Raw genomic sequence first — 15,519 nt, forward strand, 5'->3', positions numbered from 1 at the left:
ACAGGGCATCCTAGGGGCAATGACTTGAGATTGTCAATTAGTTCCTTCTGGATCTCTGGACATGCCCAAGTTCCTATCATTTCTGATGCTTGATTCTTTAGTTTTTGTTTTGATTCTGTGGCTACCCCATAGCCCTCTGATAAATTCCTTTCTTTGCTTAGAGTTCATTTCTATTGCTTGCAAAGAGCCCTAACAGATATACCTTCCTATAAAAAACCCACATATTTCTTTCACAATTGTTTTTGTTTTGCAGTTAGTTCTATGATATATTTATGAGTTTTATCCTGTATGTTTACTTGGCTTTATTGTGTGTCAGCAATTTTTTCTGCTACAAATTCCAAATTTTTTAATGCTTTAGTTTTGACGAATTTCTCAGTGCAATAGAGGCCATTTTTGAGAAGTTTTTCAGACAGGACATATAGATGGTCTAATTCTGAGATCTTTTATAACTGAGAATGCCATTCTTTTGACATTACACATAAATGACAGCATTTCCACTGTCGTCAAGTTTCTATAGATATTGTTTTATTTTTTAATAGTATTTGGTATTGCATAGAGATCTGAGGCGTGTCTGTTATTTTTCCACTGAAAATACCATTTTTCTGTGTTCATATACTTGGAAGTTTTCTCATAGTTTATTTCTGCTCCTTTGTTGTTTTTACCTTCAGAATTCCTACAAACTTGTCTGGATTGTTGAAGTTGCTTTGACAGAAAATCAATTTAAATCAGTTGTGTTTATCAGAGTTCAGTTGTAGACAACAAAATTCACTCTAGCTGGTATAAGCAGAGAGAGATTTCCTAAAGAGTATTAACTTACTACAAAATGACTGAAAGACTTGTAGTAGCAAGCTGGACTTTCAGATCAACACCTGAAGCTACAACTAAAATCTGCCTCAGCAAATGTGCTGTCACAACCACTGCACCACTGCTTACTTAAATAAAGACCATGCTGACTATATGCCATGGTCACAAAAGCGGCCAGACCAGAAAGTTGCTACCATCAACTAGGGACTGAGTAGACATCAGGGCTTCTGCTGAAGCTGCTGCAAAAGCACCAAAATGGATACTACGTCACATGCGGAAATCCTCACTGCAAAGGCACCTGGGTAATATAGACTTCAGTTTTCCAGCTTCTGGTGTACAGAGAGTCATGTTAATATTGGGCTGGACTCTTACCAAGTGAGCCAGTTTGCAATATCTGCCACACTAATTAGAGGAATAAAGGGAATTTATTGGCTAATGTACTTGGGAAGCCTGAGGGGTAGAGCTGGCTCTAGACACGACGAGAAGAAGTTCAAACCATGCTACCAGCCCTCTCTTTCTCTCTCTCTTCCTGTTCTTCAGTTCTGATTTTATTCATTCAACAAACATTTATTGAGAGACTACCATGTGCCAGACACTGTTGATAGTGCTGGGAGGCCACCCCCAGAGCCTCTTCTGTCCGCATGGGTGCCTGGGCCCAAGCCCCGCCCCCGCCAAAGCCTCCCCACGGGTCCTGGCAGCCCGAGTTCCACCCCCTCCAAGGCCTCCTCTGGCTGCACTGGCCCCAGTGGGTGTTGTCCTGGGCCTGCCCCTCAGGTGTCTTGTGCAGGCACGTGTGCTCCAGACCAGCACCAGGAACAGATGCTGGTGAGAGGAACACTTGCAGAGGTGGGGCTGACACAGCAGGTCTAGAGACCTACCTAGAGGTCTTGGAGGTCTACTGGGGAGGCAGGGGTAGGCTGTAGCTCAATGTGGGGGCAAGGACACTGATAGAGGAGGCACCAGGGAATTTTTTATTTTCATATTTTTTAAATTGTTTTTATTCTCTTTTACTTTTTATTTATTTATTTATTTATTGCTGTTGTGGTTCTGCTTTGCTTTGTTGTTGTTGATTCATTTTTATTGTTATGTTTTCTAATATATTTTTATTTTTTTAATTTAATTTAATTTAATTTTTTAATTCTTTGTTATTGTTCTGCTCTTTTCTGTTTGTTGTTTTTTTGGGTTTGGGGGGGTTTATTGTTTGTTTTCGGGGGGAGTTTTTGCTTTTTTGCAGGGCAGGAACACAGCCCCACCCATCAAAAAAACAAAACGACAAAAATATATGTTACAGGGCTTCCCTGGTGGCGCAGTGGTGGAGAATCTGCCTGCTAATGCAGGGGAAACGGGTTCGAGCCCTGGCCTGGGAAGATCCCACATGCCGCGGAGCAACTGGGCCCGTGAGCCACAGCTACTGAGCCTGCGCGTCTGGAGCCTGTGCTCCGCAATGGGAGAGGCCGTGATAGTGAGAGGCCCACGCACCGCAATGAAGAGTGGCCCCCACTTGCCACAACTAGAGAAAGCCCTCGCACAGAAACGAAGACCCAACACAGCCATAAATAAATAAATAAATAAATAAGAAATAAACTGGAAATTGCTAGCTGACAAAGAGGACCTTAGCTTCTACTAGGATTTTCACAACGCTAAAATTGAGATTTTTAAAGAATAAGATAAAGGTATAAACAAGACCACATAATTTAAAAAAGAAAAAAAAATGTTACAGACAAAGGAGAAGGTAAAAACCTATAAGACCAAATAAATGAAGAGGAAATAGATAACCTAACTGAAAAAGAATTCAGAGTAATGATAGTAAAGATGATCCAGAATATTGGAAATAGAATGGAGGCATGGATTGAGAAAATACAAGAAATGTTTAACAAGGACCTAGAAGAACTAAAGAACAAGCAAACAGTGACGAACAACACAATAACTGAAATGAAAAATACACTAGAAGGAAACAATAGCAGAATAACTGAGACAGAAAAACAAATAAGTGAGCTGGAAGGTAGAATGGTGGAAATAACTGCCGAGGAGCAGAATAAAGAAAAAAGAATGAAAAGAAATGAGGATGGTCTTAGAGACCTCTGGGACAACATTAAATCTACCAACATTCAAATTACAGGGGTCCCAGAAAAAGAAGAGAAATAGAAAGGGTATGAGAAAATATTTGAAGAGATTATAGTTGAAAACTTCCTTAACATGGGAAAGGAAATAGCCACCCAAGTCCAGGAAGCTCAGAGAGTCCCATACAGGATAAACCCGAAGAGAAACACTCCAAGACACATATTAATCAAACTAACAAAAATTAAATTCAAAGAAAAAATATTAAAAGCAGCAAGGGGGCTTCCCTGGTGGCGCAGTGGTTGAGAATCTGCCTGCCAATGCAGCGGACATGGGTTCGAGCCCTGGTCTGGGAGGATCCCACATGCAGCGGAGCAACTAGGCCCGTGAGCCACAATTGCTGAGCCTGCGCGTCTGGAGCCTGTGCTCCGCAACAAGAGAGGCCGCGACAGTGAGAGGCCCGCGCACTGCGATGAAGAGTGGTCCCTGCTTGCCAGAACTAGAGAAAGCCCTCTCACAGAAACAAAGACCCAACACAGCCATAAATAAATAAATAAATAAATAAATAAATAAATAAAAGCAGCAAGAGAAAAGCAAAAAATAACATACAAGGGAGTCTCCATAAGGTTATCAGCTGATTTTTCAGCAGAAACTCTGCAGGCCAGAAGGGAGTGGCAGGATATACTTAAAGTGATGAAAGGGGAAAACCTACAACCAAGATTACTCTACCCAGCAAGGATCTCATTCAGGTTCAATGGAGAAATCAAAAGTTTTACAGACAAGCAAAAGCTAAGAGAATTCAGCACCACCAAACCAGCTTTACAACAAATGCTAAAGGAACTTCTCTAGGTGGGAAACACAAAAGAAGAAGAAAAGACCTACAAAAACAAACCCAAAATAATAAAGAAAATGGTGAGACTTCTCTGATGGTATAGTGGTTAGGACACCACACTCCCAATGCAGGGGGCCTGGGTTTGATCCCTGGTCAGGGAACTAGACCCCGCACACATGCCACAGCTAAAAGTTCCCATGCCACAACTAAGGACCCCGTGTGCCGCAACTAAGGAGCCCACCTGCCTCAACTAAGGAGTCCGCCTGACACAGCTAAGACCCGGTGCAACCAAATAAATAAATAAATAAAATAAAATAAAAATCACTGATTCTTCTTAAAAAAAAAAAAAGAAAACGGTAGTAGGAACATACATATCAATAATTACCTTAAATGTAAATGGATTAAATGCTCCAACCAAAAGACACAGACTGGCTGAATGGATACAAAAACAGGACCTGTCTATATGCTGTCTACAAGAGACCCACTGCACATCCAGAGACACATACAGACTGAAAGTGAGGGGATGAAAAAAGATATTCCATGCAAATGAAATCAAAAGAAAGCTGGAGTAGAAATACTCATATCAGATAAACTAGACTTTAAAATAAAGACTGTTACAAGAGACAAGGAAGGACACTATGTAATGATCAAGGGATCAATCCAAGAAGAAGACATAACAATTATAAATATTTATACACCCAACATAGGAGCACCTCAATACATAGGCAAATGGTAACAGCAATAAAAGGGGAAATTGACAGTAACACAGTAATAGTGGGGGATTGTAACACCTCACTTACACCAATGGACAGATCATCCAGAAAGAAAATAAATAAGGAAACACAAGCTTTAAATGACACAATAGACCAGATAGACTTAATTGATATTTATAGGACATTCCATCCAAAAGCAGCAGAAAACACTTCTCAAGTGCACACAGATAATTCTCCACGATAGATCTCATCTTGAGCCACAAATCAATCCTCGGTAAAGTTAAGAAAATTGAAATTGTATCAATCATCTTTTCCGACCACAACACTATGAGATTAGAAATCAATTACAGGAAAAAAAACTGTAAAAAAACACATTGAGGCTAAACAATACACTACTAAATAACCAAGAGATCACTGAAGAAATCAGAGGAAATCAAAAAATACATAGAAACAAATGACAACAAAAACATGATGACCCAAAACCTATGGGACGCAGCAAAAGCAGTTCTAAGAGGGAAGTTTATAGCAATTCAATCCTACCTCAAGAAACAAGAAAAATCTCAAATAAACAACCTAACCTTACACCTAAAGCAACTAGAGAAAGAAGAACAAACAAAACCCAAAGTTAGTAGAAGGAAAGAAATCATAAAAATCAGAGGAGAAATAAATGAAATAGAAATGAAGAAAACAATAGCAAAAATCAATGAAACTAAAAGCTGACTGTTTAAAAAGATAAACAAAATTGATAAACTTTTAGCCAGACTCATTAAGAAAAAAAAGGAGAGGATTCAAATCAACAAAATCAGAAATGAAAAATGAGAAATTACAACTGACACCGCAGAAATACAAAGGATCATGAGAGACAACTATATGCCAATAAGATGGACAACCTGGAAGAAATGGACAAATTCTTAGAAAGGTATAACCTTCCAAGACTGAATCAGGAAGAAATAGAAAATATAAGACCAATCACAAGTAATGAAATTGAAACTGCAATTAAAAATCTTCCAACAAACAAAAAGCCAGGACCAGATGACTTCACAGGCAAATTCTATCAAACATTTAGAAAAGAGCTAACGTCTATCCTTCTCAAACTTTTCCAAAAAATTGCAGAGGAAGGAACACTCCCAAGCTCATTCTATGCAGCCAGCATCACCCTGATACCAAAGCCAGACAAAGACATCACACAAAAAAGAAAATTACAGACCAATATCACTGATGAACATAGACACAAAATCCTCAACAAAATACCAGGAAACAGAATCCAACAACACATTAAAAGGATCATACACCATGATCAAGTGGGATTTACCCCAGGGATGCAAGGATTCTTCAATATATGCAAATCAATCAATGTGATACACCATATTAACAAATTAAAGAATAAAAACCATATGATCATCTCAATAGATGCAGAAAAAGCTTTTGACAAAATTCAACACCCATTTATGATAAAAATTCTCCAGAAAGTGGGCATAGAGGGAACCTGCCTCAACATAGTAAAGGCCATATATGACAAACCCACAGCAAACATCATTCTCAATGGTGGAAAGCTGAAAACATTTCCTCTAAGATCAGGAACAAGACAAGGATGTCCACTCTCACCACTATTATTCAACAAGTTTTGGAAGTCCTAGCCACAATCAGAGAAGAAAAAGAAATAAAAGAAATACAAATTGGAAAAGAAGAAGTAAAACTGTCACTGTTTGCAGATGACATGATACTATACATAGAAAATCCTAAAGATGCCACCAGAAAACTACTAGAGCTAATCAATGAATCTGGTAAAATTGCAGAATAAAAAATTAATGCACAGAAATCTCTTGCATTCCTATATACTAACAATGAAAGATCAGAAAGAGAAATTAAGGAAACACTCCCATTTACTGTTGCAACAAAAAGAATAAAATACCTAGGAATAAACCTACCTAAGGAGGTAAAAGACCTGTACTCAGAAAACTATAAGACACTGATGAAAGAAATCAAAGATGATACAAACAGATGGAGAGATATACCATGTTCTTGGATTGGAAGAATCAATATTGTGAAAATGACTATACTACCCAAAGCAATCTACAGATTCAGTGCAATCCCTATCAAATTACCAATGGCATTTTTCACAGAACTAGAACAAATAATTTCACAATTTATATGGAAACACAAAATATCCTGAATGGCCAAAGCAATCTTGAGAAAGAAAAATGGAGCTGGAGGAATCAGGCTCCCAGACTTCAGACTATACTACAAAGCTACAGTAATCAAGACAGTATGAGAATGGCACAAAAACAGAAATACAGATCAATAGAACAGTATAGAAAGCCCAGAGATAAACCCATGCACATATGGTTACCTAATCTATGACAAAGGAGGCAAGAATATACAATGGAGAAAAGACAGTCTCTTCAATAAGTGGTGCTGGGAAAACTGGACAGCTACATGTAAAAGAATGAAATTAGAACACTCCCTAACACCATACACAAAAATAAACTCAAAATGGATTAAAGACCTAAATGTAAGACCGGACACTATAAAACTCTTAGAGGAAAACATAGGAAGAACACTCTTTGCATAAGTCACAGCAAGATCTTTTTTGAGCCACTTCCTAGAGTAATGAAAATAAAAACAAAATTAAACAAATGGGACCTAATTAAACTTAAAAGCTTTTGCACAGCAAAGTAAACGATAAGTGAGACAAAAAGACAACACTCAGAATGCGAGAAAGTATTTGTAAACAAAGCAACTGACAAGGGATTAATCTCCAAAATATACAAACAGTTCATGAAGCTCAATATCAAGAAAACAAACAACCCAATCCAAAAATGGGCAGAAGACCTAAATAGACATTTCTCCAAAGAAGACATACAGATGGCTGAGAAGCACATGAAAAGATGCTCAATGTCACTAATTATTAGAGAAATGCAGATCAAAACTACAATGAGGTATCACTTCACACCAGTCAGAATGGCCATCATCAAAAAATCTACAAACGATAAATGCTGGAGAGGGTGTGGGGAAAAGGGAACGCTCTTGCACTGTTGGTGGGAATGTAAATTGATACAGCCACTATGGAGAACAGTATGGAGGTTCCTTAAAACACTAAAAATAGAACTACCATATGACCCAGCAATCCCACTACTGGGCATAAACCCTGAGAAAACCATAATTCAAAAAGACACATGCACCCCAACTTTCATTGCAGTGCTATTTACAATAGCCAGGACACATAAGCAACCTAAATGTCCATCAACAGAGAAATGAATAAAGAAGATGTGGTACATATATACAATAGAATATTACTCAGCATAACAAGGAACGAAATTGGGTAATTTGTAGAGACGTGGATGGACCTAGAGTCTGTCATACAGAGTGAAGTAAGTCAGAAAGAGAAAAACAAATATCGTATATTAACGCATGTATGTGGAATCTAGAAAAATGGTACAGATGAATCTATTTGCAGGGCAGGAATAGAGACACAGATGTAGTGAACAGACGTGTGGACACTGGGTGGCGGGGAGAGGGGTGGGATGAATTGGGAGATTGGGATTAACGTATGTGCACTGCCATGTGTAAAACAGATAGCTAGTGGGAACCTGCTGTATAGCACAGGGAGCTCAGCTTGGTTCTCTGCGGTGACCTAGTCGGATGGGATGGGGGCTGGGGTGGGAGGGAGGTCCAAGAGAGCGGGGATATATGTATACATATAGCTGATTCACTTCATTGTGCAGCAGAAACGAACAAAGCATTGTAAATCAACTATACCCTAATTAAAAAAAAAATAGTGCTGGGGATGGACGCCGCAGTGAACAAAACACATATAAATCTTTGCCTTCTTTTGTGCTTACTTTCCTCTCTATTCACTTTGTTCTCTGGCAGGTTCTCTGAAAATGGCAGCAGAAGTGATTCCCGGTAGCCGTAAGCTTACAGGTTACTTGAGATTACACAAGGAGAAAGGACTTGTCTCCCCCCAGAGCCCAGATAAATTTCACACACAAAAAAATGATTCTAATTGGCTTTAATATATGATGGACCTATGACCAATCAGAATATGGAGGGGCATGCATCATATGCCCACCAGATGTTGGTGAGGCTGTTCCCAAACAGAAAAGGTATGTTCCATCCCTAAACTACCCAGCATACTACACACACATACATACACACACTCAACTTTACTTCTGTACATTCATTTTAAAAAGAGTTCCTTTCTATGACAATACAAATTCCTCTTCCGCAAACGAAATACACTCTTCCTTCCTCCCCAAAAGAAGAGATCCCAAAACTCATCTAGTTACTACTTCATGCTCTAAAGTACAGAACTTCAGGTCCAGATATGACTCATCATCTAGCAACCTATGGAAATATTAGAAATATAACTACCCCAACATATTCAATATTTCAATACTTAAGGGGAAACAGAAAACTACAACAGTTCTTATTTGAAAATGGAAAACCAACCTCCGGCCACCGCTCTCTAACAGGTACCTATCCAGCTGGAAGAAAGAGCAAACATCCTGCCCTGGCAGCAGAATCCTTTTGCACTGTCAACTCCGTGGACTAGTAACCAAAAGCCAGAGATCTGGTAGGGTCATGATCCCCTAGCCCAGTGGCTTTTTCTCTTTGCCACAGACTTTGATGGTCTGCCCTTCCCCCTAGTCCTAGGTTTAACTGTATTCCTCCAGCTTCTGTTCCTAAATGTGACCCAACTTCCCAGGACTCATAATCTTTCTCTGGACTACATCCAGTGGTTGTCTCTCAGTGGTGGAATGACTCTTACCTTTATCGAGCAGAGAAGGAACAGCAGGAGGTGTCTGGGTGAGGTCCAGCGGTCACCATTCTACCCTTGCCAGTTTTACCTTGCAATGCACTTCCCATCACTAACTTTAGCTTCAGGTTCAAGTAGAGAATACCATACTTAGACTTCTCCAAATGCACGTGGTTATCTGACTCTTGGGTATCTTGGAATGCTGGTTATAGGCAGAAAGGGCCTCTCAGCAAATCTATATGCCATTCCCCTTCTGCTTGCTGTTTAGACTAGAGCCTGCATTTTCAACAGTGTTATTGAGATATTTCCATACCGTATTATTCACCCATTTAAAGTGTACAAATTAATAGCTTTTAGTATATTCAAATAGTTGCACATCCATCACTGTAATCAATTTTGGAACATTTTCATTACTCCAGAAAGGAACCCCACTCCCTCATCTCCCAGTCTTCCCATCCCTGCCAGGCCCTGGAAACGACTAATCTACTTTCTGCCTCTGTAGATTTCCTTCTTCTGGACATTTCGTATACATGGAATCATACACTATGTGGTCTTTTGTGATTGCCTTCTTTCACTGAGCATAATGTTTTCAAGGTTCATCCACATTTGTAGCTTGTATTAGTACTTAATTTCATTTTATTGCTGAATAATATTCCACTACATATACAGCATCTTGTTTATCCATTCATCAGTTGATGGACTTTTGGGTTGTTTCCACCTCTTGGCTGTTAAGAATAATGTTGCTATAAACATTCTTGTACAAGTTTTTATGTGAACATATGTTTTCATTTCTTTCAGAGTATCTAGGAATGGAATTGCTGGAGCATATGCTCACTCTTTTTAACTGTTTGATGAAGCCTATTTTTTCTTGATATTATTAAAAACATCAAAAAGTCATTAACTCCAACATCGTGACGTTTTCTACAAGCCACTAACGTGTTAGTCACAGGAGGCATGTGATCAGATTTCCAAAATACAACAGGCGACAGTCTAATTTGTGTCTACCCTATAACCTAGATGTTCAGTTCTCAGGTGGGAACAGAAGAATTCTCGGGACTTCCCTGTTGGCACAGGGGTTAAGAACCCGCCTGCCAACACAGGGGACACGGCTTCGAGCCCTGGTCTGGGAAGATCCCACATGCCGCGGAGCAACTAAGCCCGTGCGCCACAACTACTGAGCCTGCGCTCTAGAGCCCGCGAGCCTCAACTACTGAGCCCATGTGCCACAACTACTGAAGCCCGCGTGCCTAGAGCCTGTGCTCCGCAACAAGAGAAGCCACGGCAATGAGAAGCCCGAGCACCACAACGAAGAGTAGCCCCCGCTCGCCGCAACTAGAGAAAGCCTGTGCAGCAACGAAGACCCAACGCAGCCAAAAATAAGTAAAAAAATAAATTTATAAAAAAAAAATTCTCATTACCACTTACCACACCTCAACTCAGACAATTCTGCGTTTTAGGGCCTTGACACTTGTTATATTCCACTTCCAATATTTATCTTATGATTGCAAGTGAACAAAAAGTAAGGTCTCACCAAATTGTGAGTTTGATTGTGAGATCTGACTTCAGATATAGCTGGATGCAATGGTTCAAAACTGTAAGTCAGATGCTGTCTCTCTGCTTTTCAGCAAGCTTTCTTCTACTTTGGCCGAATTCTCAGTTGGGCTTGCTCCACTTGACAGCAGAAGTGCCCCACCCCCCAGAAGCTCATGAATTGAGATTCCAAAAGGGATCCATATTAGTCCCTTCAAAAGAATGTTAAATGGCCTTGATTGTCGGGGTGCGGGTGGGGGATTCCTTCCTGGTTCAATTTCCAGGTCCAAGGTCTCAGGTCAGCCTGGGTTACATGTCCGTTCCTACGGCAGGGATGGTGTGGTCAAATGATTAATATCCACACTAGGTATGGGACGAGAGGTTTCTAAGAGAAGATATATACCTGGAAAAAAAATAGAAACAATTGCCAGTATACTTTCTATATCTATTATACTCAATTTCCTCATTTTCATTTTGATCTATCAATTTTCTTTGTGTTCTATGAAGTACTTTTCAAATTTGCCCCATACATCATTTATTCAGTTTTCTGAAAGGTTAAGTCTGTAATTGGCTTCCCACACTTTTGGTTTCTATTTCGTTTTAAGAATATCATTTATTTTTTAAAATATTTACTATGGGTCTATTCTTCCCTGGATATTATGCTAGTGTAAGGACCCTGTGTTCAGAAAGATATTGCCTAGTAGAGGAGGATGCAAATAAACAGAAACTTACAATACAGTGATATGATTAAGGTAAGCACAGTCATCCAACTCAGCCAGGAGGATTCAGAGACTTCTTCAAAGAGATAGCATCTTTAAAGAATGAGCGCTCGGGGCTTCCCTGGTGGCGCAGTGGTTGAGAATCTGCCTGCTAATGCAGGGGACACGGGTTTGAGCCCTGCTCCGGGAAGATCCCACATGCCGCAGAGCAACTAAGCCTGTGAGCCACAATTACTGAGCCTGTGCTCCAGAACAAGAAAGGCTGCGATAGTGAGAGGCCTGCGCACCGCGATGAAGAGTGGCCCCCCCGCTTGCCGCAACTAGAGAAAGCCCTAGCACAGAAACGAAGACCCAACACAGCCAAAAATAAATTAAATAAATTAATTAATTAAAAAAAAGAATGAGCGCTCATTAGATGGGGAGTGGGGACCAAAAAAGGAAGGGAATTTCAGGTCAAGACATAGTATGTGCAAAGGCACAAAGATGTAAAAGGGCACGCCTGAGAGAGGAACACTGATTAATTCCATGTGACTGGTACAGACAGAGCAAGGTGAGTGGCAAGAACACAGCTGATGGGGGACTTCCCTGGTGGTCCGGTGGTTATGAGTCCACCTTCCAATGCAGGGGACACGGGTTTGATTTCCAGTCAGGGAACTAAGATCCCACATGCGGCGGGGCAACTATGCCCACACACTCTAGAGGCTGCGCACCACAGCTGGAGAGCCCGCGTGGGGCAACTACTGAACCCACATGCTCTGGAGCCTGTGCACCAGAGCTAGAGAGAAGCCCACGCGTGACAACGAAGAGCGTGCACCCTGCAAGGGAAGATCCCGCATTCCGCAACAAAGATCCTGTGTGCCACAGCTAGGACCTGACGCAGCCAAATAAATGAATGAATGAATGAATTAATTAATTAATTAAATTTTTTTAAAAAGAACATGGCTGATGGGGTTCACAGGGCCAGGTCATAAATAACACTGCAGCTGTGTGCCTGGGGGGTTGGACTTTATCCTGGGGAAACGTTTAAACAGGAGAGTGTCATGATAATAGTTACATTTTAGAAGGGCAATTCTAATGCTAAGGTAGAGAGGGCCGTTCAGAAAACAAGACTATTCAAGAGGTTACTGCAGTCACAATAGTGAAAGATGGTGAGGGTCTCAATTAGGATCATGTGGCAGGTGTGTGACCTTCAAATGTTCAGCTCCTTCTCGTGATTAAGGCAGAAACTCAGCTGATGCCTGCACAGAGATTTTCTCAGCCCTTCTCCATATGGCTAAATCCTCCTCATCTTTAGAGGAGGCTCAGGTGTTACCTTCTCAAATAGGCTTTCACTGGCCACCTTATCTAAGGAAGCAATACCCCAACCACACGTACCTACTCAAATGCAACTTCCATGAGGGCAAGGACCTCATCCATCTTATTGACAGATCTGCCATACAAGTAGTAGAAACTTAAGAACATTTGTTGAGTAGATGAACATTGAGTGAACAAAAGCCATTCTCATACTCAGGCAATGTGCAGAAGCCCCTCAGGCCCAGGTCAGTGGGGAGAAAGGCTCTTGTCCTGAGGTCGTGGTGGCAAGGACAGAAGTCAGAGTCAGAGGGGTCTTCAAGGATGAATTTTCTCTGGGCCCTTTATCTTGTCTTCCATGTCACAACTGCTCTACTGGCCTCAAGTGTGTTCATTCACTGTTTAATTTAATCCCAAACAAACAATTAGCTCTAAAGGGTATGAAAAGCTATTTTTGTCAGAGGCTATCTTCCTCAGCCACACGGGAGAATCCATCTGCAGAATGAAGCAGCATAGGGGGAATAGAAGAAGAGGAGGAAAAGGAGGAAGGAGAAAAAGGCAGAGCCAAGAGATGGAAAGAGCAAGAGAGTAACAGCATCCAGCAACATCTCATCCCTCAGACTTTGCAATTATGTGAGACCACAAGGTACCTTTGGAGGTAAGCTCATTTATGCTGGTTTTTTGGACTTTCAACTGAAAGAGTCCTGACTCAGTAAATAACAAATCGAATCATCTCTCTGTCTCTCTACCTATCTATTAATGTTCCTTACTTTAAGGAAGTTCACAAATTCACTTGTATGATTCTTTTCTTCATCTTTTTCTATTCTTCTAGGACTTCTCATCTTTTCCTTCAGATTTTAAAAGAGCCAGAGGGTGGAAAAAACTTTGTAGGGGTGATTCTCACAGTTTATTTTTGTTGTGTTTCTCTCAAATCTCCTTACATGTTTATGTTAGATACTACTGTGGGTCTCATATTATCCACAGACTCTTAAAAGGGATTATTAGCATAGCTGTGGCTTTCTCCCTTTAAAATAAACCCCATCTGACTTGGAATTTGTATTCCTCAAGGGAGCGTCTTTTTCCAGATACACAATACTAAATATTTTAATCAAATATGTGATCAAAAATATTTTCCATTTTACTTCTTTTATTTATTTAATGGACTCATGTTACCCATGCTTTTTGGAAGAGAATTAATTTGGAATAAAGGCTCCGCTTTTATATTCCAAAATATGAGAAAATAATTTCTTGTCTCTGGGACATATAAAATGTCAGTCTAATTGTGCATTGTTTGGTATAGTCATGAGTAGTTCAGGAATGGATTTTAAATTATATATACTAATACTAAATTAAATTAATTGTTCTCTTTGGGAAATCTCTGTCATAGCTAAGGGGTTGGGTTTTAGGGTATGTCTTGAGCAGGTCATGTGGATCCTTTTAGAATTCTCCCATTATTTCAGTTCTCTTCTTTCATTCCCCAGTCTGGTCAGATAGTCCCACATGTCAACATCTTTGAATCCCAGGGCAGCAAGCTTAGGGGGTGGTTTCTGCCTTTCACCACGATTACAGAAAAGCTCCTGGGTTGAAGCAGAGGTGAATTCGTTACCAGGCATTAGGCTCTGTTCTCACAGCTAGTCTCTGATCTTTCTGCCTAAGCCTTAGTCTACCTTTTTTCTATTTCTGTTTTCCCTTCCCAGATTTGCATACCTCTTGGTTCTTAGCCTCCTTCTGGGGTCTGATCTCCCACTAGCTCTGTTTCATGGCGGGTTCTGACTTTCCAGCTAATGCACATGCTGGCTTCTATTGAGTCACAGGTTGTTGACCCCTGGCTGATTTTTATTTCTTCCAAGTTTTGCAGCCAGACACACTTATTTGTGGTCCATAATCCTGGTGCCGATTTATCACATCAGCTGCCAATGCTTAAAGACAATCAAGTGGGGAGACGCAGAAAGAGAATCAGGAACCAGAGAAAAATACAAGCTACCAAAACTGACTCAAGAAGAAGTAGAATATTGGAATAGAGCTATAACAAGTAAGGAAATTGAGTCAGTAATCAAATATATATATATATTTATATATATCCACAAAGAAGAAACCAGGCCCAGATGGCTTTCTCAAAGAATTCTACCAAACATCCAATGAAGACTAAATATCAATTCTTCACAAACTCTTCCAAAAAACAGAAGAGGAGAGAACACTTCCCAAATTATTCTATGAGGATAATTTTACCCAGATACCAAAATCTAACAACACATCACAAGAAAACCACAGAACAATATTTCTTATGAATATGGATAAAACGGGGCAATAAAAAGAAATAAAAAAACATCCAGATTGGAAAGGAAAAAATAAAACTATATTCACAGATGACATAATCTTGCATATAGAAAATCCTAAGGAATCCACTTAAAAAACTAGTAGAACTAATAAATGAGTTCATTAAGGTTGCAGGATACAAGATCAATATATAAAAATCAATTATATTTCTATACTTGTAAAGATCAATCTGAAAATGAAATTTAAAAAACAATCCAATTTATAATAGCATCAAAAAGAATAACATACTTAGGAATACATTTAGCAAAAGAAGTACAAACCTAATACTCTGAAAAGTGAAAGTATTCTTAAAAGAAATTAAAGATCTAAATAAATGGAAAAACATTCCCACATTCATGGATCAGAAAACTTAGCATTGTTAAGATGTCAATAATCCCCAAACTGGTCTATAGATTTTATGCAATTCCCATCAGAATTCCAGATGACTTCTTTGTACAAATTGACAAACTGATTCTAAAATTCATGTGGAATTGCCAG

This window comes from Eschrichtius robustus, chromosome 17 (assembly GCF_028021215.1).
Source record: "Eschrichtius robustus isolate mEscRob2 chromosome 17, mEscRob2.pri, whole genome shotgun sequence".
NCBI classification, from domain to species: Eukaryota; Metazoa; Chordata; class Mammalia; order Artiodactyla; family Eschrichtiidae; genus Eschrichtius; species Eschrichtius robustus.